General features: G+C 37.1%; 1 long non-coding RNA gene across 1 annotated transcript in view; it reads left to right on the top strand.

Annotated features, from left to right (window-relative positions):
* Positions 1 to 23,141, top strand: part of LOC120315012 — a 32,208-nt gene extending 9,067 nt beyond the window's left edge. The window contains exons 2-3 of the long non-coding RNA XR_005558584.1: positions 22,331 to 22,428; positions 22,743 to 23,141. This is a non-coding gene — a long non-coding RNA (uncharacterized LOC120315012). The remainder of the gene's footprint in view (positions 1 to 22,330; positions 22,429 to 22,742) is intronic.
* Positions 23,142 to 26,700: the final 3,559 nt, after the last annotated feature.

Below are 26,700 nucleotides of genomic sequence, written 5' to 3' on the forward strand. Positions count from 1 at the left end.
GGGACGCCAAGTTCAGATAATATCAAATGACTGGTAGAAATTTCTGCAATACACTCTTAAGAATTATGAAATACTTCACAGTGGCTTCGTCAGATGCAGAAAAGGCTTTTGATGTGCTACAAGTTAAAATTTGGGAACAAATTATAAAATGGATTTCCATTAAATTTTACCTTTTGTACTAACTTATATTATTCCGGTCCTTTTGCTTCAGTGACTATTAATGCAACTTTTACTCCCCCGAGTCATGCATCAGGAAATTCATCTAGGATAGTGGTGGTGAACCTACGGCATGGATGCCAGAGGCGGCACTCAGAGCCCTCTCTGTGGGCACGCGCACCCTCACCCCAGTCCTAGACCTTCATCTGGGTTTTATAAAACCTTTTTGCTTTAGGCTCTGCCGCCATGTGAAAAAAAAAAAAAAAGGTTCAATCAGTCAATTTCAACTTCTCATGGAAAAAAAAGATCTTGCAAAGTTGGAATTGATTGATTGAACTTTTTAGTCCCACCCAGTCTGCCGTTACCACCGCAGCCATGCCTACCCAATTGGCCATGCCCACCCAATTGGCCACACCAGCCAATGGGCCACACCCACCCGGCACTCAACAATGCATAAGTGGGTTTTGGGTTGCAGTTTGAGCACTCAGTCTCTAAAAGGTTTGCCATCACTGATCTAGGATATGCTTATCTGCTCTTATATTTCATTTCATGTTATCTTTGGATTGTACTATTAAACAATCCAATGTTTTTCAAGGTATAAAGACAGGAGACACTGAAAACAAGTTGTTCATGCACGTGAATGATATTTAAGGCCTTTTTAATTATTATCAAAACCTTCTACTTAGATAGTGGATGATATGTTAAGTTTTTTCCTAGAGTAAACATTTTCAGTTTATAATAAATTGGAAAAAAATGTTAGATTTTGGCAATCACCAGCAACGTTTCTATGGCAATATGAAAAAGATGGGGCATTAGCTTCTGTTCAGATTCTGTGATATTAGGGGAAATTATTGCCAGGAAACTATCCTTCTTGGTAAGATCTGAACATTTCATCTTACAAAAATAAATAAATAAATAAATACATAAAAATAAAAATAAAAGTTATAATTAATTAATTAATTAATTAATTAAAAACAAAACAAAACAGACAGACAAAAACTCAAAGGGCAGACTTGATGGACCACTGGTTTTTTTTTTCTGCTGTCAGTTTTTTATATTTCTATGTTTCTATTTCAAATTGTACAATGCAGATTAATGGTGACATTTAATAGAGGTTAAAAATACCTATAAGTCTATAGGGAAAAATAAATGTTGTGAAAATGTACATTACCTCAAGACTGGTATATATTTTATGAAAAATGTCTATGTTAATTCCATGTACATGTTTTAAACAAGTTGCTATATTAACAATTACATTTTCTGGAATAGTCAAACATGAAGGCTAGTTTAACTTTTCTAGAAAAAAATGGGAATTTATTTTTCCTGATTTCCCTTTTTATTATAGTATATATCTATACTATATTGTAGTGAAAATGACATTAATTGTGTACTATTATAGGCCCATTGAACAGTTGTCCCATTTGGATCCCCTGAAATGATGGCATGTGCTTGCTTTTAAGTATAGTAGGAGCTCTATTATATATCCAGCACTGAAAATGGTCACATATATCGGGAAGAAAATTAATTTGATCCATGTTTTCATGAGAAATTGAAACTTTGGAATAATCTTTGTTTCAAGAATGGAGGGTTTGTGAGTTGAAGTTTGTTGTGAGGAGGGAAGATTGAGAGGTTTTGGAAAAATAGGCTGAAAAATGAGATTATTTTCCAGAATCAGCTAATCATAAAAGATAGTTTTAAAACTTTTAAAAGTTGCAGGTAGGATATAATTGTTCAACAACAGCAGAAGAATCATACATTCAAATAAAGCATTAACACTCTCTGGGACTAAATGCACTGGCTGTCTTGGAAATACCCCATGATTTTGAATGTTTTAGAGAAGGTTCTTTTTTACCTAAACCAAACATTAATTTTTATTAGCAGTTTTAGATCTTTATTAAAATAAATATTGGCAATATGCAAGAAATTTGGGACAGAGGATAAAAACTTCCTACAGAGCAATGATTCATTTCAGGTTTAAGAACCATTAAATGGGTGCATGCGCTCTTATGGGTGAAAATACTATAGAGAATACAAATGGCAAGCCTGACTAACAGCAGCCAACAGGGGCTCCATTTATCTTTGATTTAGGCTTGAGAGAGTACCCAGATCTTCAGGGCTTTCCAAATGCTATCCAGGTGGGAGCCATATAGATACTGGGGGCATTTCATTCTAGATAGCAGGCAGTGTTATATTTAATGTTCTCATATTTTGTCCCAAAAGTGCAAATGACCAACAGATGGCAGCAAATAGATTTTTTTTGTTTCTCTTTGCTGCCATCTGGTGGCCCTTTGAAGACTTCCTACCCAACTGTAGTAGCACTAGTTCAGTGGTGGCGAATCTATGCCATGGGTGCCAGAGGCGGCACTCAGAGCCCTCTCTGTGGGCACCCGTGCCGTCGCCCCAGTCCTAGGCCTTCAGCTGGGTTTTATAAAACCTTTCCACTTTAGGCCTCCACCGCCATGTGCAAAAAAAAAGGTTCAATCAGTCAATTTCAATTTCTTGTGGGAAAAAAAAAAGATCTTGCAAAGTTGGAATTGATTGATTGAACTTTTTAGTCCCACCTAGTCTGCCATTACCACCGCAGCCACGCCCAGTCAATGGGCCACACCCACCCAGCACTCGACGATGCATAAGTGGGTTTTGGGTTGCAGTTTGGGCACTCAGTCTCTAAAAGGTTCGCCATCACTGCACTAGTTTGTTACAATTTGACAATGGGGCTGCTAGTCAGTACAGTAGCGGTCAAAATTGTGGAAACCTTTTGGGAAAAGTGTATTTTTGAGGTTTGATGGCTAATAACACCACTTCTGGAGGGAAGTAGTACCATAAAATTATATATCAATGGAAAGATAATTTAATCAAGAATGTAATGCAACAAAGTTTGTTCAATTATCTGTACTGTATTCTATGAAAAGTTATAGCCAAATAACCAGAAAAAGGAAGCACAACTTGCTTAGGTTGATATCAGGTAGCTTTCCTTCATCTGATTGTAGCCAATGAGCATGAGTGTTTAGAGAGCCAATTAGGTGTCATCTTGTTTTGGCAATGAGCCAATCAGATCACAGTAGGATTCAGTTATTGATGTCATGTATTGAAGCTGAGAGGAGGACATTTGTCAGTGTGTTATCTGGCCACTATCTAGTTCGTTGGGTTTTTTTTCTGTGAGCTGGTAAAACATAGTAAAATTTTACTAGTACATAGTAAAATTAAAGTAATGGTGCAAAGAGTTGACTGGTTGCCCAGAAAGTGATGTAAAATAGTGTTATTAAGTGAACAAGGCTACAGTTATAAAGAAATTAGAAGAAAAATTGGTGGAAACTTAACCAAAGGTGGCATTTCTACTGTACACTTTCCACAATTTTGGCCACTACTGTATACAGCATCTGGTTTATGTCCTGAAAACCCTAGCTTCAAACTCTAGTATTTACCAGCTGAGCTGGGAAAATTTTTGTCCTGAAATCTGGGTTTCTGCCAGTTCTGGTAAAAATGGTTTGGTTTAGTATACTGCAGCTTCATATGCTTTTCTCTTTGTTGAAGAAAATAGGCCTAATGATTAATTCTGAAGAATCACTATCCTGTTCTTTTTATATATTTTAAGAATTAAAATGCTTTTCTGGTAACACCAATTTCAGTGAGAGGAATCTGCACATGTTTAGCACTTTTAGAAAATGAACAGGCAACAAAATGAATTTTTACTGAATCAAAATCAGTAGAACTTAAAATGCAGAATAATTAAAAAGAGAAAGAAGAGAACAAGAAACAAAGTACTATTTTTAATTAGTGCAAAGAGACAATTTTGTTTTTTGTTCTATTCTTTCTTTAGTTATTATAAAGCAATCTAGAATTAGGGAGAAATTTCCAAACAGTGAGAACAATTAACCAGTGGAACGGTTTGCCTTCAGAAGTTGTGGGTGCTCCAGCACTGGAGGTTTTTTAAAAGATTGGACAGCCACTTGTCTGGAATGGTATAGCAGTGTTTCTCAACCTTGACAATTTTAAGGCGTGTGGACTTCAACTCCCAGAATTCCACAGCCAGAATTGCTGGCTGTGGAATTCTGGGAGTTGAAGTCCACACGCCTTAAAATTGTCAAGGTTGAGAAACACTGGATAGGGTCTCCTGCTTGAGCAGGGGGTGGACTAGAAGAACTCCAAAGTCCCTTCCAACTCTGTTATGTTAAACAGACATCCTTGAATCTGTGACTCTGCATATACACCATACCTTCTTGAGACAGATCATACTTTGTGACTTAAAATAACTTGAAAATATATGTCCTATTACTTCAAGTGAGATTGGTAGACCAACCTCACAAACAGTGGTGTCTTGCACCTAAATAGAAGCCACCATCGTCAAGACAAGCAGAGCAGCTCTGCTGAACAAAAAAACAACAACACTCCTTTCCTTTGTGGAAATCTTGGAAATCCGACAAAGTAAGCATCCCTTTTTAAGTCAAATATCCTTATTTCATATTTCTACACAAAAAGGTATTTCTATAAAGAAGGGGATGGTATATTAGTAAAGATATAAATTATTGGGCATTTTGTTATATCATGTCCATGTCAGCTATACCCACACAAGTCTCACAAGATTTCCCTGAACTATTCTCACTTGAAAATAGTAAAATCTTCCAGAGGCAGTGCTACACACTTTAGTTTATTTTGGAAGATCACTCAATGCAGTATTTGTGTTTTCAAAGCAGAACATATTGGAAGAAAACAAATGTTCTAAAAACAGGCAGCAGCACCATTTCCCCACAGAAAGCAATGTATAATTTAATCCAAAGTCTATACCTTTAGTGCCAAATCTCTTTTCCCATAATCTCTTAGTCACTCACTCACTTTTCTCATCTTTTGTGGTTCATAACTAAAAACTCCTTTGGTCCCCTGAGCTAAAGTGCAGATCTTACCTGTAAGATCGTAGGTAGAGAACCTCTAACCTTTCAGCTACTGTTGGATAACAACTTCCATCAGCCCACCCAGGGTGAAATGTTTGGAATTTTAATCCAACAATATCCATAAGACCAAAACTTCACTTCCCCTTAGATTTTGGAGATCTTTCATTTAAATCAATTTGTGGAAGAACCATAGAGGCTATCTTGTGATCACTGATCAATTTGAACTATTAGCCAGCAAACAATCTAATATTAACAATAATATATATTTGTGTAAGCTTATCGAAAGAACAAAACATGGGTGATGAAAGATTCACTCCTCTAGACCAACACCACTTTGTAAAATAAATGATAATCAGAAATATTAGGCAACACAGTGGCTTGGATAACATTACACTGTACATCTGGCAAGCTGTATAATTTCTAGTGAAAGGTTGTATTTTCTCAACTGAATCCAGAGCTTTTATTAATCCATAGGTAAATGCCTGGCTTGCATTCTGACCAATGTTTATGGTGTTTGGCAAAAGCCCAGTAGCTACTTTACCTCGATATGATTAATTTCTTGCATAACGTGAGGCTTTACATATAAGGAGTTCAAATAATCTTAGTAGGCCGAAGAGAAATAAAAAGCCTTGTGTGTTTCGCATTTGAAGAACGTCTGAAACAACACTAGAATGTGAAGTATGCCAATAATAATACCAGCTAGCCATGAAAAAAGGTGGCTAGCCATGAAAGAGACAACCACAAGAGACATAAAATTGCTGATGGGATACCAGTGCAAAAGAAATTGCTTGAGTTTTAGAGCCAAACATGCTGCATTAAAACTGGACTTCCCCAAGAGCTAAGAAGCTAAAGGAAGAGGACGCTGCCAAAACTCCACATTTTATGATGATGGCACAACTGATGGACATTTTGGTAAACTCCCTTTCCTTCCCCAAATTTCTTTGCCAATAAGAATGCTCTGTTCTTCTGATTAATTCTACACAGGGGATAAAAAAAGACAGTTGCTGGTCCACTAAGTAACTTGGTGTTTCAATTTCAGTCCATGTTTCCGATTAAGCAATTTCTTTCATTTCTCTGAATGTGCTCTCTGCTTTTTGTCAAAGCACAAATATACCTACAGTGCAAAGGGACTTTTATGAATTGTGACACCCAAACAAACAGAAAAGAATTTTTAACAACAACCATTTTTGAAACAATAATTTTTGAAAGTAGTCGGATTCTATGGCCTATGCTTTTAAAAGAAGCATTCCATCTCAAAGTAGCTAGTCTATAGCCAGAACAATAATTAGCTAAACAGACAAGGAAACAAACAAATATCTAGGTTCTTTGTGGCCTCTGGTTTCATCTCCCACCACTGCTGTAAGTAGCATATTTGCACTACTGCCTAACACTTAGCAAACTATCATCACTTCCGCTTCCTGAGTCTGACAGCCCTATCGTGAGCCAGTCAAAGGAGATGTACTTACAAGCAGCATCTAGTTCCTGTCAGGAACTTCTTGTTCTTCACTCACCTCAGCTCCTCCTCATGCCAAGGAGGGAAAAATAATTTTAAAAACCCCTCAGTCTACTATTGGGTTGAAGGAATGTTAAAGGAGCTCCTTGACATGACTATGAAGAATGGTGAGACTGTGGCCAAGTACAATGGTACTATCCAACCTGACAGGATGGGAGCACTCCTGAGAATCAGAAGGTAAATGATCAGAGTTCCCATCACAGAAAATACTGGAAATCTTTTTTCAGTGTCTCCTTTGAAACAGCAGCTGAGCTGATAGCTAATTGGCTCAGATTCACAAGGCTCAAAGAAGCCCATTATGTCATGATGCAATGCCAGATTGGTATAGATTGGTTAATGTGCCAAAAGAGCTAGTGTAAAGCCCACCCCAATCCTTGGGTTTATAAACTCACGTTCCAAATATTTTGGATTTTAAAGCAATTTTGGTATGATGGAGAAAATTATGCAGGGATAAAATACAGGGTATTGTCTTATCTCCACAAGTATCATATTAAAATAGTATGGATTCCATAACCATGTGAGATATAGATACTGTACATATCAGGGTAGATAGTGTCCACTGGAGTGGCAGATATATCAACTCTAATAACAACAATAATGGACCCATGCCATTCACCAGTGCCATTAATAGATGATTCTGAAAGTGATTCATAGACAGCTTTCAGAAATGAGAAAGAAACTTAGCTGTAGCTGCCTGAGGGACCAAGTTGACAGTCTAAGCCACGTATCTCCACATATAGTCACTGTTGGTTAGCAAACATCCCACCCACATAGGAAAACATTATAGCCATCCTGGCTAGTGGAGAGCAATAAGAAGGGCCAATCCTCCAGAATCTGAAAATAATTCTCTGTTATGAAGGTTGTCCAAGCCACATTAGTAGAATTAATGCTTCCTAATTCTGTGGCCAGCACCTCCCAGTAGGTTATAATGACAGTGATGAATTATGACAGAGGAATGCAAGAATTATGTAGATTCTACAGATGAAGCATAAGAAACAAAAGAGCTACAGAACCTACTACATGTGAATTCTGTTATTTTCATCTTGGTCTACCTAATATATAATGGGAAGAGGACCTCCTGGGAAAGGCCAGTTAAAGTAAGTTATTATTGTGTGCTTATTTGCATTGATAAAAATGGGGAAAAAATAATGTTTGTGCACAATATATTTTTGAGACTGATAACTAAGAAAGTTGTTGGAGTTTATGCAAAGTAGCGCAGCTGGTCTATCACACTGCACTTTTGCAGGCCTCCTCAGGAGGGTAATTCTATGGATGCAATTGTCTTTCTGGAAGATTGAAAACTCACTTTCTGAGACTCCAGTGTGCTGACATTTTCTTTTCTCTGGAGACTGATTGAAGAAAGAGAGTTATTGCCATGAAGAAGCAGAATCGCCTGCTGGAGTCATCACTAGCATTCAGTCAAAGAAGATCCCTGGTGCCTTCTCTAACAGATGTATCCCAAATCTGTGGGGAGAACAAATTTCAGAGCTATTAAGTTCACTTGTAATCCAGACTTTCTGGCTAACAGGCCAAACATATAACTGAAACTGATTTAGTAGCACTTAGAAGCACAATTTTTTGAAGTGACTTTCTAGCAAATAAAAAAAAAATCAGGTTACATAGTAGAAATGTCATGGCATTCAAGCTGCTTGTAGATTTATATCAACCATTCCCCTACTGACATAGACATAGACATAGACATACATGCCCACACACAAATACACATACATATATACACTTACATTAATCCTAGGAGCCAACCTATATTCATTTCATTTCAGATTTCAAATAATTCTGCCCATACTGGGCATGTGTTGGATTACAAAAAAAAGAAATAGAAGTCTTCCTACTGCTGTTTTATCTTAAGAAAATTCTGAAGAAAATTGTAAGACGCTAGAGCAGGGGTCTTGAAACCTGGGCCTTTTATGACTTGTGGACCTCAACTCCCAGAATTCCTCAGCCAGGCACATTGGCTGAGGAATTCTGGGAGTTGAAGTCCACAAGTCATAAAAGACCCAGGTTTGAAGACTCCTACTCTAGAGGGAAAGTAAAATGGTATAGAGAATGATTTGTATGAATAGGTTCCAATGTTTTTGCTATTACAGTGGCACAGTAAACTTCCTTTTTTAAAAAAATTCATCCCCATCAAGAGTTTTCTAATCAAGAATATGATATTTGCACCTTGCTATGTGGACAGAAAATCCAGGAGACACTCATCTCTTTAATTTTCAGCATCCTAGATCTATGACATGGGCATTGCCTCTTAATATAGCTAGACTGGCCCTTTCTAAGTGCAATCAGAAGAAAAGTCTACTATTTGTAGCACATGGGAGCCTCCCTCTTACCCAAGCGTTATCTTCACAAACTGGAAAAGCAGCTTCTGCTTAGAGACAATTGGCCCATTTTAATCTATTCAGCTTCATAGGAGAGAGTAATTAGATTACCAGTGAATGAAACAACCGTAACATACCAAAATAATAAGATAATTCTACATAATATTTACTATAAAGAAGAACAGGTTATATAAATGCAAGGAACAAACCCCAATTATTACTGTTTGATTTTATAAAGATTGTCCCAAATTCTAGCCATTGCTTTCAGAAAACACCTTGGGCAATTTTTAAGAGGAAATAGTTAGGCCTTTGGGCAATCCTGTGTCATTTCCCCAGCTTGTCTGCCCTAAAGGCCAGACTGCCTTTCGGCAAATCACCTTATCAAATGCATAAAAGTTTTGAACACCAGGTATAAATGTCACCATTGAACAGCAACAACAAAAATATCAGTAGTGGAAGACAAACCCAAGTTTAAAAACAGTACTGTTCTAAAGAGCAAAATTTGACAACTGTCAACTCTAATGATAAGCTACTATCTTTCAGGGACTGCTACATTGACTTTGAAATGCAATAAACCAGGGGAATTATTTTTAATTACTTTACCTCATGGCTAAGACATAACTGACAAGTTCTCAGAAAGAAAATAACAGAGGATCAATCAGAACAAAGAACAGGGGGAAAGTACACAGAAAATAATGCATGATGATGAAGATGATATAGTTTGACTATTTTGCTGCTTAAAGGTGAACGGGTGCCCAGAAGGAAGAAGGGGAAAAAAAGAGGGCGGGCATATTTTTTGTCTTTCTTACAAAGCCAATTTGCAAATCTCTTAAGATACGTTATCAGACAAGAAATAACTTGCAGGATCAAGAAGTGCAAGCAGTTTTCTGTTGTGCTCCTCTATATTCCAGACATTTACACAAGGACTAAATATGTAAAAGTTCATAAGATTCTGACCCCACCAAAATTAGTGGTCTTAGCATAGCAACTCTGATTCCATCAAAAGGAAAAGATGAATATATAGTATTTAATAAGCTGTGGTCATAATTAAATAGAAGACATTAAATCAGCAGAAAATAAATCAACAACAGACATCATAAAGGATTTAGTCATTCTGGAGTAATTAGAATGAAGGAGGCTGATCCTTAGTGTAGGAATGAAAGAATGCTGCTAGTATACAAATGGTAAGCATACTTCCTCACGTTTCAACAGTTTTGCTAGATTTCTCTTTTCTAAATTTCATTGGTTTTAATTTTACTGGGGGTACATGCTGCAGATGTCTCTGTGGATATGTTGTCATACTTTGGCACAATTCTGCAAATATTTACTTTCTTCTCACATTCTGCAAGTTACTGGGAAAACTTTTTGAATTCTCTTGAAGAACTACACTAATGCCAGATGGCTTTAATGGCTGTGTGTGTAATCAGACATGTATATTTACTCCATATTGATGAATTCCAGGCATTGCACAAAGCAGGCAAGGCCAGTGTAAAACCAGAGCCTATTTTAGCATCTCTAAACCTTTATTATGTAAGCATGCTGTGACTTAGCTTCGTTTTCTTTTTGCTACATCGATAGAAGTTTTAAGAAATATCGGTTGCCATGAATTAAACTGCATTAATTGTATCAGGTTCATATTAACAGAGTCTCCAAAATAGGCTTAGCATGGGCATGGATTCAAATCCAGGTTCAAGGATCACCGGGACAAGATGTGGCAGACCTGTTCTCCTTCATCTGTAGCACTCTAATCTCCAAAATGGAAGTTGTGAATCAGCATTTAGCATCAGTTGACACTGTTGTTTTGATTGGCTGAGGCAGGCCCCTTTGTGTTCACATTTCCTTGGCAATGTTCTAGTTCAACATTTGAAAATTAACTGACAATGCAAAGCCCATATTTTAACATTCTTTGGAGCTCTCAAGAGAGGGGTTTTTCATCAGTTACAGGAAGGCTCTTTACATTTTTATTTGCATTCATATATCGAAAAAAAGGAAAATAAACAGAAAAAAGGAAACACACACACAAAAGCATATATACACATTATTGCTCAATTTTTAAACACAGCCCTACATTTTGACTGCACAGTTTTGCCATTATACTGATAGAAAGCCACAGTTTATATTTGAGAAATCCATGATTCTTTATATAATGATACATTCCAAACTTTTGGAATATCACTCAGAATCACAATATTGGGGCAAAGCTAAATCATATGATAAGTTTCCTTTCCATTATTTTGCAATTCGAATTTTACGAAGTTGATACCCAACCCTTTAATTTTTTTAAAAAAAATACCCAATCAACATGGGAAAAACATTTTCTTGAATTAATCTCACGTTCAGAGCATAAGAAATATATTAACATTTTAAAGTTTTCTACCTATTGATATACTAACTCTTTATTCCACAATTCTCATAAATTACTAATGCTCAGTTTAACAATGTTCCTTAAAGGTCTGTAAGTGTGTGTGTGTGTGTGTGTGTGTGTGTGTGTGTGTGTATCCATATAGAATGTGGATATGGAATCATGCAAGACACAATTCAATGCTAAGAGTAACCCAGCAATCTTTCAATGCTGCCAATACATCTGAACCACATAGAGAAATCAAAAGTTGTTTAATTGGATATAGTGCAATGTTGCAATTTTAGATAATCCAGATTCTTCCAGAATTAATTCAAGTGATGATTGGCAATGAGCTGATCTATAATAGTAATAACTTTAATGTAGTCAATGAATACAAAGGTTAAAAAATGGAATTTTCAAATTGGGATTATTCCAAGTATGAGTTTATTTTGGAAATAAGGATCAAAATAATACTTGAGTTCCCATAACTTCCAGATATGCTTTATGGTTGTTAATGCTGGAAAGGCACCAAAATTTTGACTAAAAAGGATTTGACCCCCTACTATGCTAGAGAGTCATGTTATGCATTTCTGATTGTGCCCACAATGTGGCTTTGGAGTTTAATCAATTTTGTTTCCATACAGAAAAAACAGTTAAAATATATCTCAGCAATAAAACTGAAAGTCAACACCTCCATTATCATATGGTCATCATGAATTGGATAAGGAGATTTGTCTTTGTTATAAAAAGTTTATCAATAAATGTATCATTCTAGTTGAAATATCCTAAAGGTATTAACATGGGTATGTCTCTGCAAATTTACATAAATTGTGAAGTAAAATTTTATATAAATGTATCTGAATAACCATCTACAGTATTTATGTCAATATTAATCTGGAATAAACAATGCTTACTTCTATTAATAGCATTTTTTTTGCTAATTTAAGATAAATAAAATAATTTAAACTCCAAGAAAGGTAATATTTTTTACAGATTTCTGTAACAGTTTATAGGAACTGAATAAAAACTGGTTCATTTGGCTGAGTAACTTGAAACTTTACCAAACTGTTGTATTAAAATGTATCAATACATTTTAATATAAAGCATTCATACACATAAAAACCCATAATGTATCAGCCACATATAATAATTTGTATTCAGCTCCAGATACTTTATGCCTAGGAATGTCTTTAGATTTCCTAACCCCCCAAAAAAGACCAAAAGCAAAAAATGCTTTCAGTATAAAATGCAACAAATATCCTTGAATAGTTCCCCACTAGTAATTTTTGAATTTCCACTTAGATATATAATAAACTTTTACTAATTATTTACTAATAAAATTTTACTAACATGGAAGAAATTAAATAGGGAAATGAAAAATGTTGAAACATTTTAATATGTTAGAGTGAATTACATTGGTAAAAATTAAAATGTTTGTATGACTCAACTTTTTATTTCAATGCCTTCCTGTGGAAATTCCAGTACAGGCTTTAAGACTTTTGCAAAAAGAAAGAAAGAAAGAAAGAAAGAAAGAAAGAAAGAAAGAAAGAAAGAAAGAAAGAAAGAAAGAAAGAAAGAAAGAAAGAAAGAAAACTTTTGCTTTCATGCAAAACATTTTTCAATAAATAAAAAGTTTTTATATAGACCTTGGAACCAAGGAGGCTGGGCAATATATTATTAAGTTGGGGCACATTTATTCCATTTATTTCTAAACACTGGATCCAAACTGAAAATTTATTAGTGCCAAATAATAAGATAAATCAATATTTTTCTATCCAAAGTTTTTTTCAAGAATGAAACAGATTGAAAATGTTTTCACTAAAACAATGCTTCAGATTTGGAAGATTAAATACATAGCTTTGATAAAGGATACTTCTCCTTTACAATCTTTAATAATACATGTAGCCCAAGATACCTATTATGGTTTGATTAAAGTGAAATATTTGAGAGAATACAATATTTATAGACTAAAATACTCTATAGTAATAGAATGCCTCTCAATAAAGATCAACAAATAAGTGATAAGATTCCATGGCTCTTTTGGTATCAACTCATTTTTTTCTGGGGCAATAGAAACATTGGAATTTTAGGAACATGGCTTTATATCAATTTTGAGTATTTAATACTTCACTATTTAGAACAATGAAAAAAAGCAATCACAAAAAATTATAGGTTATTAGTGCAATTAAAAAAAAATAGGAGGTACGTCAAATGGCTTAAAAGAACCTTAGGATACAAATCTCGATAATCCCATACAGGAAATTAATTGGCAGACATTATGGAAACTGGGCGGATTCATCTCCACTTCAGTGTAAGAACTGCAGTGAAAGATTATACACTGAAAGCAGTTGACTTGTGTTTGGCACATGTGGCATGTATCAAAATTATTCTTCCAAATGGTGGAGAAGTTGTCCAAAGCAAGGGATCAGTTTTTATTTGTGGCTATCATATGACAAACTTATACTATTTTGGCATAAAGGTTTGGGGAGATAAGTATCTTTGCTAAACAAAGAATTCAGCGCTACCCAGAGTTAGACTTATGACATTTATTTACAGGATCAGACCTCAAATTTAAAAATAAACAACTTATTATCTATTTAATTTAGCAGTCAAGATAATAATTGTGCAACCTTGGAAAACTTCAGGTAATGTAACAGTTGAGATGTGAATTAACATGTTCTCTTCAATTGTCACATTAGAAAAAAATTCTCAATCATAGATAAAGTTAAAATAATGAGCTATCAGAAGTGTGAACTACAATTTTATCAAACCTGATTGGATTTTATAATTTACCTCAATAACAACAGACTATAATATGGTATATTTTACATATATGGTATATTTGTACAGATGCAGTATCTGTTTCTTTATTCACATTGTAGTAGGATTTTTTTTTTTGTATTTTCTATAATTTGTATTTGTTTATATGCATCTTGGATTTAGATTAGTGTAGATATCTGATACTGTTTGTAAAAGAATACAATAATACTTTTATTGTGAATTAAGCCTGATTTATTTCAATGGATCTGATTTCTTAGACTTTCTTGATACAGTGCATCTCAATTGGGCTGTTTTTGCTTGGGAATGGTTTCAATAGGCCATTCATGGTATGATTAGGACTAGGATTATGAAGTCATGGTAGCCACGGATATGGACAGAGGAGATTTTCTTTTTGTATTTTAAATTTGTATTAGTTTATCAAAATATAAAATACAGAAATACAAAAAAAAAATGGAAATAATAGGAAAATGGGGGGGGGAGAAAAAGAAAAGCATTGACTTCTGACTCTTTTTGGTGCAGTAGAATAAAGTAATAACACATGATTTCAGCTTCTTGATTTTACATAATAACATACACTAGCCATTTCTATAACAACAAACCTATCTAATCAGCAAAACCAAATCAAAGTTTCATTTTTTTCACCTCAAGTACAAAGCTTTCCAATTCATTTTTTTTTTACAAAATCAAATCCATAACTTTTAAAAATCTAAATTAAGCCTTTCTTTCAATTGTAAATATGTAAATCAATGGTAAAAATGGCCTTCTAATTTTATAGCTCTGGGTTGCAATGGGGGATGGTGTCCTTGATGCTCTCTGAGCTTGGTTGTTTTTTTGAGATGTTTCATTGCCTAAACTAGATAACATAATCAGTATGTTACTTAGTTTGGGTAATGAAACAGCTGCAAGAAAACAACTAAGCTCAGACAACATCAAGGAATTAACACTATTTGGATTTCCACTTCAATCTGGTGAAAAGGAATAGTACCTATTGAGAAATCTCTTTCTGGATCCAGATCAAGGAAAGATTGGTTCAGGTGGGAAATCTGCTTTAAAAATGAGCTTCAGCTGAAACTATGTCACCCAAAAGCACTTATTTGAAGCTCCCAGGATGTAATTCATGTTTCGGTCACTTTCACTGCACACACACACTTTTCAGCATATGCACCGGGCAAAAGATGCAACAAAATGCTTCTGTGAAAGTGGCCAATTTTTATATAATATCTCAAAGAGGTTTTGCTTCAGTGGATTAGTAATTAGAATATTCTGTCTCGGTCAGAATCTTCATATGTAATATTTCAAATGCTTTTTGTTACCTATAATTTGTAAGAATTATACTCAGGTGGCTTTCACACACATAGTTTAGAGGAGATTCCAAGATGTTATAAGCCTTAAAATGCTCAATAATTTAGTTGGCACATGTAGCCCTTGTTTAATGTGTATTTGTCTTTGAAAGAGTTCCTGGGTTCAAGGTGGTTTTTTCCCGTTCCTTTGTACATAGGAAAAGGATTCACTCACTATCAAAATGTTTAACTCAATTAAATGCATGTTCTTACAATGAGCATAATAGTTAACATCAATAATAATAAACAATGGTTATATAGTTGCATAGCTCAGGCTCATGTTGATTATAAAAACAAGGACTGTGAGAAAACCTGGCTTTAAACTACAATTAATCTTCTGCACCTGAGACTGTTGTGGTATCCTAGTAGTTCTTGCTTTCTTTTCCTCTTTTTCCTCTATGTTGTGTACCTTCTTTTGCCTCATATTTATTCTTTTCTTCATTTCTCTGTCTTTTCTATTCTCCTTTTCTTTTCCTTCCTTTGATGGTTGGTCTTTAACTTTCATAACAAAATTCAAATTGCCAGCTAGCTAGCCTGATTAAGCCTTCAGTTAGTTTATTATGTTGGTACCTGCCTTCAGCCCTTCTTCACCATTTTGATTAGAGTTTACTTACTCAATGGCTTAGAACATTTTGGAATAGGAATCTGGAGAATTAAATGTTTAAGAATCAAAGAAACAAATAAAAAAATCCTAACAATTTTACTTTATAAAATCTCATTGTCTGCCCAGTTAAATAAATATTTGGGATTATGGCAACCAGTGTTATCAGCATTGGTACAGTTTGTGGTGGTCTCCCATGGAGAATGAGACACGCACGCAGGTATCTCAGGATGAGAGCCAAGAGCTGACTCCAGCACCCTCTTTTATTGTTACTAAGGTTTTTACATCACACAGCGTAATCAAAAGACGTATATAGGGGTGGTTACAATATATCAAATAACAGACACTCTCCAGATGCAAGGCTATGCAGGTGTTCTTATCAGACTCTGTCCAAATGGTTGATGAATGCATCCTGTGTCTGGAGTAGTCCGTTTGTTATATCAAGGCCCTTGTGGGAGAGGGAGATGCCCATGGACATATTTGTGCAATTAATCCCACATCTCCTCCTTTTCTGTTTTTTCAATGTTACTCACTTCCAGTTCCAGAAGGGATCTTGATTCACTGATTAAGGCATCCTTCCTAGTGGAGGGCGTAACATTTTTGCACATTTGGAGGAGGGAGGGAATACATTGAATGCAACAACATAGCAATACAAATAATATCAAAATGGTTACTATAATAGAAATCAAAGATCGTAGCCAGGATCCATCCGGTAGCCAGGACCAAAGGGCACCCCAAATATCCACGGTGCCTGATCCATCACTGCATAAGGGATTATTTTGGAGCATAAATTCCATTTTCCTAGCTGTAGCAGAAATATTAGGTTGAAAATCATGTATATACATACAACAATGAGAATGAATTAAGGCACATACACCGCCTTTTGCTGCTAAAAAAAATATCTAAAGCATACCGATTTTGCAAAACTACTTCCCTCATTTCCCCCATTTCTTGATTAATCATATTAATGCTGTTGATTGTTTCATTAAACATATGGACAGTCCAATTGTTAAGCAAATGAAGGTCCCTATAGTTCATGGCAACTCCTAGATTGGGTAGAATGCTGATTTGAGTCTCTAAACTACCACCCAATGTTAGGGGTGGATCCGAGGAACCAGTATCACGTTTGTTCCGCAGGCGTCCATCAGGGAGATGAGGCAAGGCATATACAGCAGGGGTCAAAAGGCCCAGTGTACAGGTACCTTTCCAATCCTTAGGCACCTGGCGATAGGCTCTACGGCCACATAGTAGCCACATATCGGGTAACTCATAATAACCCTGGTGAGACTCATTAGCAAATGGTATTATGGATTCCATGTCAAGGCAAGCCATGTAGGTACTGATGTTTGTCCATTGATTGCTTCGATAAGTGTCATTTATCTTAGTAAGGTTGCTTTTGATGGATTTGCATTTCTTTACTGAATTCCATATAATAACTTGTTGACAATTACTATAAGTTCCCAAATAAATGGCAATACGGAATAGTCCTGTGCTATAAAAACAAAATCTGGCAGGTTCCATTATATGAGCGCCCACAGCATATGTCATATTCAATGTCTCTGTAGTTATTTTCCACAGCTGCTTCCATCCTGTTTCATTGAACGGGATGGCATGGAAAATAAGGCCACCACGACTGTCACCAGGAATTTGCATGCAGATCCAACAGTTCGTGAGGTTAAGTGTAAGAGCAGTGCGCCTGGCATCCCGTACAAAAGCATTAAAAGCCCACAGTCCCTGATCCTCATATGCCTGGCTGAGGTGGTGTACGTTGAGCCATATAAGGACAAACACAACGAGCTGGAGTCCAAATGATCTCGCCATGGTCGTCTATTGCAGCATAGCCTCGACCCCAAGTAATGAGGGAGGCAGGCCCTTTCCAGGTGGGATCAGGCAAATGTCGATAGTATACCTGGGGGCGTGAAGAATCTGTGGGAGAAGCAGAAAAATGCCTGCTTGCGGCAGTTGAGCCAGGGGTGCCAGAAACATTCAAAAAGTTTAAGGTAAAAAGTACAAGATTAATGGGTGAAGGAGGCATTATTAGTCTTCCAGAGTTAACTTCACATTAAATTGAGAGAGTAAGTCTCTGCCCCATAAATTTGTGTGAAGAGGGAGGACGACAGGTTTAAATTTAGCAGAAATGCCTTTTGTGATTCGTTGTGCAGTAAGCCAATTTTTACTGGAGCTTGCTTGTTGAAGTCCTCCCACTCCCCTTACTGCTGGTGAGGATTCCAGGGGCCAGTTAGAGGGCCATTCAGCTGTTCTTATGACTGAGACATCCGCATCAGAGTCTACAAGACCAGAAAAAAGAATGCCATTGATTTAAAAAGGCATCACCAGTTTTTGGGGAGTAATTTGCTTTATTAGTGCCAATAAGTCAGAGGAAGAATTCCCAGAGTGAGGTGCATATGCAGCCTCTGGAATGGGTGGTGCTGCACGTGGTAATAAGACCAAGCGTGCCACCGTATCCTCCCGGTTCATTGTGACAGGGAGATTGGTATAAAATTGGACTTTTAGGGTGTCTCTATACATGGGATCTATCATACCTGGAAGCACAAACACTCCTTGTTCCCGAGCAACAGGTGTGGGAAGAATTATTCCCTCTGTTTCTGGAGCCAAGGGTCCAGAATAAAGAGTTTCAGCAACCGTGAGTAGGTTAGGAAAAGTAACAGAAAGAGCAGAAGCCAATTTTAAATCTATGCCAGAAAAACATTGCGAAGCAGAAGTGAAGTCTGAAAAGGATGCAGCCTTTGGAGAGGGGTTAGCTGCAGACCCCGTTGTTAGTTTCCCTGATTGGACTGAGAGGAGCGGCACTGATTGGCCCAATGAAAACCCTTTTTACATTTTGGGCACACAGTTTTGGGCTTGGCTCCGGGGATGGCAGCGGGTCAAGCTGCGCCACCTCCTGGGGCTCTGCATTGTTTTTTAAAATGACCAGGTTTTTTACAATTGAAGCAAGTGCCTTGGGGTTGATTCCCCTTTTGGATTGTAGCTGCAAGAGTGTCCATTTGAAAAGCATTGGTTCCCACAATGCGGCAGGCTTTAAGAAAGTCTGCTAGTGTGGCCGAGGGACTGGAAACAAATGGTTTAAGAATGGACTGGCAGTCTGCATTTGCATGTTCATAAGCCAATTTTATGAGGATTTCATTTGCTGCATCTCTGTTTGAAATTTGATGCTCAATGGCAACTTGCAGGCGATTCACAAAGTCTGCATAGGATTCAGTTGCAGTTTGGCGAATGGCAGAAAAAGATTGAATCGGGGTGCCAGACTCATCAACACGAGCCATGGCAGAAAGAACATAAGTATTAATAATTGGAAATGCAAAGGGAGTAAAAGTTTGAGCCTGAGCATTAAGGGTAGCAAAATTACCTTCTCCAAAGAGTTGTTCTGCTGTCCATTGTGAACCTGGGTGATTAGCTCTGTTTTGTGCCTCTCTTTTATATTCAGATTCAAAAACTACATATTGCGTTCCGTTAAGAAGCATGCGGAACAGATCTTTCCAATCTTGAGGCAACATTCGATATGCACTAGCAACTGAATGTATTAGTCCTCTAGTATAGGGACTGGTTATGCCATAATCTTTTGTAGCCTTTTTCAATTCTCTGATCATAGCCAAAGGAAGTGCTTCCCAATCAACTACTATGCCTGTTGCAGTCTGTTGGTAAGTAACAGGGAACAACTCTGTCTCGGATAGTTCAGAAACGCTTAAATCACCATTGTTTAAAGCCTTTTGAAAAGCACCACGGATGATTCCGGGCCGGGAGAGAGGCGGCAACGTGGCAGGAACAGGAGAGGCTGTTTGTTGTTTATCAGGATCCATAAAATTTGCAGGGGCAGAAGGAGGGTTAAAACCTGCTCCAGGGGGCAAGGGAGTGGCCAACATAACAGACGGATTTTTATACGGTGGAGGGTCTAATAAAGGCTGATGAGTCAGCATGGGTTTGAATCAGGGTATAGGCAATTTTCCAAAGGCACAAAATCTCTGGGGGGGGGGTCTTGGAGATTGATGGAGGACGGTACCAATTTTCCTCCATGTATCTACTTTTAAAGATCCAGACTTCGGATAAGATGAGCAGTTAGCCCATACGTAAGCAAGCAATTTAACAGCCTCAGATTTAGAAAGGTGACGGGTTAATTTCTGTTCCTGATCAGTAAGATATTTTTTCCTGCCAAGTAGCCTCAGCTCCTCCACATGCTGCTTTTGAGCATGAGACATTCCACCCCCCATACTTACGAAGAGGAGTCAGTTGCCAGCAACTTCGTCGGGTGCACCAAGCCTATTCCAGGCGATAAGTAAAGGGTCGGCAGGGACGTATCCTTCAGTTGATCACGTCGGGGTCACCAGATGTGGTGGTCTCTCATGGAGAATGAGACACGCACGCAGGTATCTCAGGATGAGAGCCAAGAGCTGACTCCAGCACCCTCTTTTATTGTTACTAAGGTTTTTACATCACACAGCGTAATCAAAAGACGTATATAGGGGTGGTTACAATATATCAAATAACAGACACTCTCCAGATGCAAGGCTACGCAGGTGTTCTTATCAGACTCTGTCCAAATGGTTGATGAATGCATCCTGTGTCTGGAGTAGTCCGTTTGTTATCTCAAGGTCCTTGTGGGAGATGCCCATGGACATATTTGTGCAATTAATCCCACAACAGTTCTCTGAATAGCTTGAGATTTGAACTTCCACAATTTCCAACCACTGGGATAATTAACATAAGTTTGATGATAATGTTATCCATTCAGTTGTGTGATCTTACACTATCTCTTTTGAGTTTTTCTGTGGACTGGCTGGTGTCAGCTTTGATCGTAGCTTTAGAGTTAACCCAGAGTTTTCTGAAATACTAGCTTTGGGCAAGGAATAGCTTTATCATCACCATCACACCAAGCCTGAAGGTACCAAGACCCCTTCAGTTTCATTTTGCAGAAAAGTGGGCTAGAACCTGGGTTTCCATTTACAAGCCCAAAGTTCACCCTTCACCCATATTTTCTCTATTCCCCACCTCTTAAACTTTACAGCCCAATGAAGATAAGACAATCAATAGCACACAATGAAATGCCACTGAAGGAATAGAAGTCATTCTTTCTTGTACTGAACAGTACAGGTAGTCCTTGACTTACAACAGTTCCTTTAGTAACCATCTGAAGTTATAACACTGAAAAAAGTGACTTATGACTGATCGATTGTTGCAGCATCCCCACAGTCACATGAATAAAATTCAGATGCTTGGCAACTTGCTCATATTTATGACAGTCATGTGTGATTACCTTTGATGACCTTCTGCCAAGCAAAGTCAACGAAGAAGTCAGATTCACTTAACAATCATGTTGTTAATTTAACAACCACAATGATTCACTTAACAGCTGTGCCAAGAACGGTTGTAAAATGGGGCAAAATTCACTCAACTGTCTCACTCAGCCACAGAAATTTTGGGCTTAATTGTCATAAGTCGAGGACTACCTGTAATTACTTATAGATCAGGGCATCACAAAAAACTATAAACAGCTGAGAGTTAAAAACAAAGGACGCTCAGAATATAGGTTGCTCTCTTTTTTTGTTATTAAAAAATATACTCTCAACTAGAAACAATACACAATAATAAAGAGTAGCTTGTTTCCAGAAAATGTAAATTTTCACTTAAATTCTTTTTTTTTGGGGGGGACACAAAAATTAAAGTACTCTTCTTCTTTTGCTGCAGTCAGTGTCTACAGGTTTCAGCACATTTTGCCACCATTGGTACCTTTTGAACTGAATGGGAAAATGTAACATTCATCTTCTAAAGCCAGTCTATTTTTATCACATTTGAGGTCACGAAAGCCAATTTTCCTGTAATATGTGTCACCACCTGGAAATCTGCAGCCTGGGAAACCTTATTCTAGCTCTCAGTAACTTCCCATGTTAGAGTTTTAAGGGTGACCTAGGGAAATAGCAGAAGACAGGCTGGTTCATTAAAACTGGGGACTTATTTTGAAAATGGACATTTGATGACTTAGTAGGGTATCAGTCACAGAGAAATGTCTAGAAGTTTGCCTTGAAGTAGATTTGCTGAATTAGAGGAGCTATGGATTGATTGATCTACAAGTATCCAGACTAGATTTGGAATGCTCTATTTATGGGTTTTCAGCTTCAAAAGGACAGGTCTGTTGAATAAAAGTATGGCAAGTCTCACATACAAATGCACACATGGCTGTAATCCTCAGGTGTTACTTCAGCTTAAGGTATGTCAACGAACAATTTTTATTCTTTTTTTTTTAGCTGCCTATCACCATTTCTTTTATTTTTCATATGTCTCATCTTTCTTCTGAGTGGCATTCATAGCACTTTCTCCTCATTGTTTTCTATTCCCCCCTCCCCTCCCCCCTCCACACAACCAGCAAATCTGTAAGGCAGACGAAACAGGGAGAATGTCGCTGGCCCATAGTCATCCATTGAACTTTGTGGCTGAACATCAACTTGAATCTGGATCTTCCTGGTCAGTATCTAATGATACTCCTGTAATGCACTGACTACAACTTTGGATAAATGTGGTGATTGTGAAAAGACATAAGGAAAAACCTGGGTTTTATTTTTTCTATCTCTATCTCCTTCCTTCCTTCCTTCCTTCCTTCCTTCCTTCCTTCCTTCCTTCCTTCCTTCCTTCCTTCCTTCCTTCCTCCCTCCCTCCCTCCCTCCCTCCCTTCCTTGATCACTATATCTTTCTCTTTATGTGGGGAATGGGAGGGTAGAAAGGGGAATTCTCATCTGATATGTAAAGATTTTTTTTTTCTTTTCTCATCTCATTCACAGAAGAAAATCGATGTCAGATAGACTCTCTTCAGAACCAGCCATTGGAGATTCCCTTGTGTAAGATAGCCAAAGCTTGAGAAAGATAAATTCTGCATTTGTCTATCTGGGTCTTATTTTTATTGCCACCAGCATGTCATTTCTTATTTTCTCAGAAGGAGGGAGCCCTGACTGAGTGGGCAATAGCCATCTACTGAGAGATGGGGTCAAGACAATGCTTGTGTTACATCATTTTAGTCCTCAGTAGACAATTGACCTACAATGGAACCCTTGTTTGGGATCCTCTCTTCCTTGAGATTTATTTTTCTTCTAAAGTTGGCCTGTGTTTCCTGACCGCTTAGTCTCAAATGCCACTGATACTGTACCCCTGAGCTACTTTTCTCCTGAATGGCTTTATAGCAATCATTTCCCATGACAGAAAGCAAGATCTATCTTACTATAATGCAGAGTAAGTTGAAATAGCCAGCATTATAGCAGGAGATTCCCAATATTGGCTCCCAGCTTAGTAGCATAATTAGCCCCACATTTTGACAATAAAAGCTGCATGTGAGGTAATCATGATTCTATGAGAATATTTGTGATATAACCATGGATAATAATACGTTTATTAAATGTATGTGCTTTGACCAGTTTATAAAACATTAAAAACATGAAGAACAGCAAGAGGCAAAAAGGAAGAATAAATGAGACAAAGATAACAAAACCAGACAGGAACAACAACAATAATAATTAAATAATCCCAACAATCCACATGGTCCAAAGGAGGTGTCTCTCACCCTTGCCAAAGGCCTAGAACCAGGTCTTCGGGGCCCTTTGAAATACCAATGGAGTGGAGGCCATTCAGATTTTGGCGGGAGGGGGCAGGAATCTCATTCCAAAGGGCAGGTGCATGTGTGGACAAGACAGCCTGACAAATAAAGGCTAGATTTGGATAGATGCATCCAAATAACTATCACTAGTCCCAGCCCTTAGGGGCTGGAATTAAATTAGAGTTACTGTTAATCTCTGGTGCTAACATGTGTGTGCAAACATGTGAAAAAACTAAGCCATACATTATTTTCTTATGACAGTAGGGTTTTTTTTTTACACATTTTTTTCCTCATCAAACTGAAAGCTGAAATATGCCACTGGAATCTACACTATGTCCTGGGGAAACAAATGAATGACTTGGCTTATTTCCATCTTGTAGTTTCGTCTCACAATAAGTGAACAATAGGCTAAGTAGGATGTTATGTGCATTACTTGATATTGATAAACTGAGATTAAAAGTTTTCTCTCTCTCTCTCCCCTCCCCTCCCCTCCCTCTCCTGCACACACATAGAGCAATTTATATTAAGTGCATATTCTTTGCCTCTTGGCCATTATGGAAATGTCACAAGTTTAATTGGCAGTTGGGAAGAACAGCACCTGCAAACAGCTCAGAGCTTGTTCCTGTGGTCTGGCAACATTCTTATTCTATGCTTTAAATAAAGACTAACTCAGAGAGACAGAAATAACTGACAGTTGATGATTGATTATCAGCCATCGTGCAATGGCTGACATCTACCATTCACCAAGCTTACTTGTGGATTCCATTGACGAGGGAAGGGTATCAAGGAGCATAAGTCTTACATAGAATGTGTTTCAATTAATATACTTGGTGCATTGTCATATTTCTGATTCCAGTGTTTTTGGAAATAACTGCAGCTCAACTGCCTCACCAAGAAACTGGTAGTCATAGTGACACTTGTGGCATCCCTAGTTACAATCCATTCCATTGCATGCATTTCATTAGCTTTGTACTATTTTCATTGTATTTCCTGTTCAGAAATGCAGCTGCTGCCAATGTGAAAACACTGTCAAAAAGCAACAATCAGGTGTTAAAAAGAGCAACTGCCTCATACTAATGAGAAAGCATACCTTGGGCAGCACTCTAATGAGAGAATGTCTGAAGGTTATTTTGCTTCAAAATTCATATTTCGAGGAGATCCAGGAGACAAAAAATATTTTCACCTCTCGATAATGTGCAAGCATGTTCCTTTTCTTTAACAATAGTTTTTTTTCAGGATGTAACCAGGTAATAGCAGTTCCATTTGTGATCAGGAATCTGGTTAATGCTGATTGACGCCTAGGTTGAATGTTGTAGACATTTTTACAATGAGGCAAAACAGTTTCTCACCCCTGAAAATAACTCATTTGATCACTATTATGAAGTTCCTTTTCAAGGATCTTCTGCAGTATATGGAATATATAAAGATATATCCCCTCAACAAGCATCTAACATAATGTGTAGTGATATGCATAAGTGAATGAGACCACATAGATTAGATACCACTGACAGAACTCTCATACCTTATTATGTTGATTCTAATACAATTTGTTTAAATGAAAATGGTTCATGCATCCTAGTTGGAATCATCAAATAATGCACAAGCTACAGCTGATGCTTGAGATATAGAGGACATTCTGGAAATGTATGACAATAATTACTATTGGAGGAGAAAAAGAAATAAATGTAATCTGGTAAAGACAGAAGTGCTGCTAATGAGGGATATTACTGACTTGGGGGATTAATATTAAAGATATGCAGTGCTTCGGATTCAGTTGGAAAAAAGTGTATCAGAATATACAGAAGCCTGAGGCAGCATCCATCCACAGCTCATTAAAGCAGCTGCACCTGTCACCCAGATTGTGTCTCCACACAGCAGCCACATGATTCAGGAAATGATGTGGCTGCTTTAAGTAGACAAGAGACCAGAGCTGCATTCATATTTCTCCACGTAATGAAGATTTGAAAGTTCCTGAACTGAACCCAAAGCATTGTGCAACCGTAATAAAGATATTAAATATACTTATGCAGGCTCAATTTTGCAATTTCAATATGTTCTTGGACTTGGAATTGCTTCTTGTCCTTCTAGCAGCAAAGGCTAAGGGCATCTTTGTTTCAAAAATGTATATGCAACTTTCAACATTCTGTATGTTGCCCTTCAAGAATTTGTATTCCTGGGAAGTTTACAGTTATATATGCAAGGATTTATTCACTTGGATTACAGTAATGTTCTGACTGGTTTTTCAAGATAAAATATGATCTCACCGTAAGCTATGCATGCAGTTATATATAGCCCAACTTGATTACTATAATTTAGTTTATCTGGGGCTGCTTTTGAACAGTTTTCAGAAACTATAGGATTAACATGACAAGCAATTGCTCAGAATTGGCCACAGAGAACAGAAGATACCAGCCAAAAGAGTTTCATTACTCTCCATTTCGATATTGTTTTTTGAGGGGGGGGATTGAAAATACTAAATGGTTTGAAAGATTGCCTTCTACCATATCAATTCCTTTTCTGAGATCAGTTTGTGGAATATAATCAGCTCCTTCCTGCAAACATTTTAAAGCATATATATAAAAATGGTTCCTTAAGCTGCTCTTGTCAGATTTTTGTTTTTGTTGTCATGGTATAAACTGCATATGATTTTAATCTGTTATCTTGTATGATAACACTTCTTTCATTTTGCCATGTTTCTAATTATTTTATTACATATCTTAATATTTTTTATTAACTAGAGAGCCATGTCTAATGGAGAAATTTAAGGCATGATGTGGAGTCATTGATTAACTCTTCTCTTCCCTGAGATGATGCCTGACAGAAGAATAAGAAATTAATGCTTCATAAACTTTTCGAAACGATTTACAAGGAGTCCCTTTTAGACTGGATTATTGTGCCTGGGAAGAGTTTCCTAGTTTAATATAATATTGCAATTTATGTATATGATACTCTTCACTTGGCCTCTATAAGGACTTGGTGAAATTAGGAGCCATCAAGTAGAAAATCCAAGCAACTATGCATATTTTAATATATTGTTTCAAGTCAATCAATTTGTGAAAAGGAAGCCAAGCAATTCTAAATTTGGCTATTCCCCTCCCTCTACACCAGGGGTGTCAAACTGCCGGCCCACGGGCTGGACGCATCACATGAAA

This window comes from Crotalus tigris, unplaced genomic scaffold (assembly GCF_016545835.1).
Source record: "Crotalus tigris isolate CLP2741 ecotype Arizona unplaced genomic scaffold, ASM1654583v1 scf7180000019051.236932, whole genome shotgun sequence".
Lineage (NCBI taxonomy): Eukaryota > Metazoa > Chordata > Lepidosauria > Squamata > Viperidae > Crotalus > Crotalus tigris.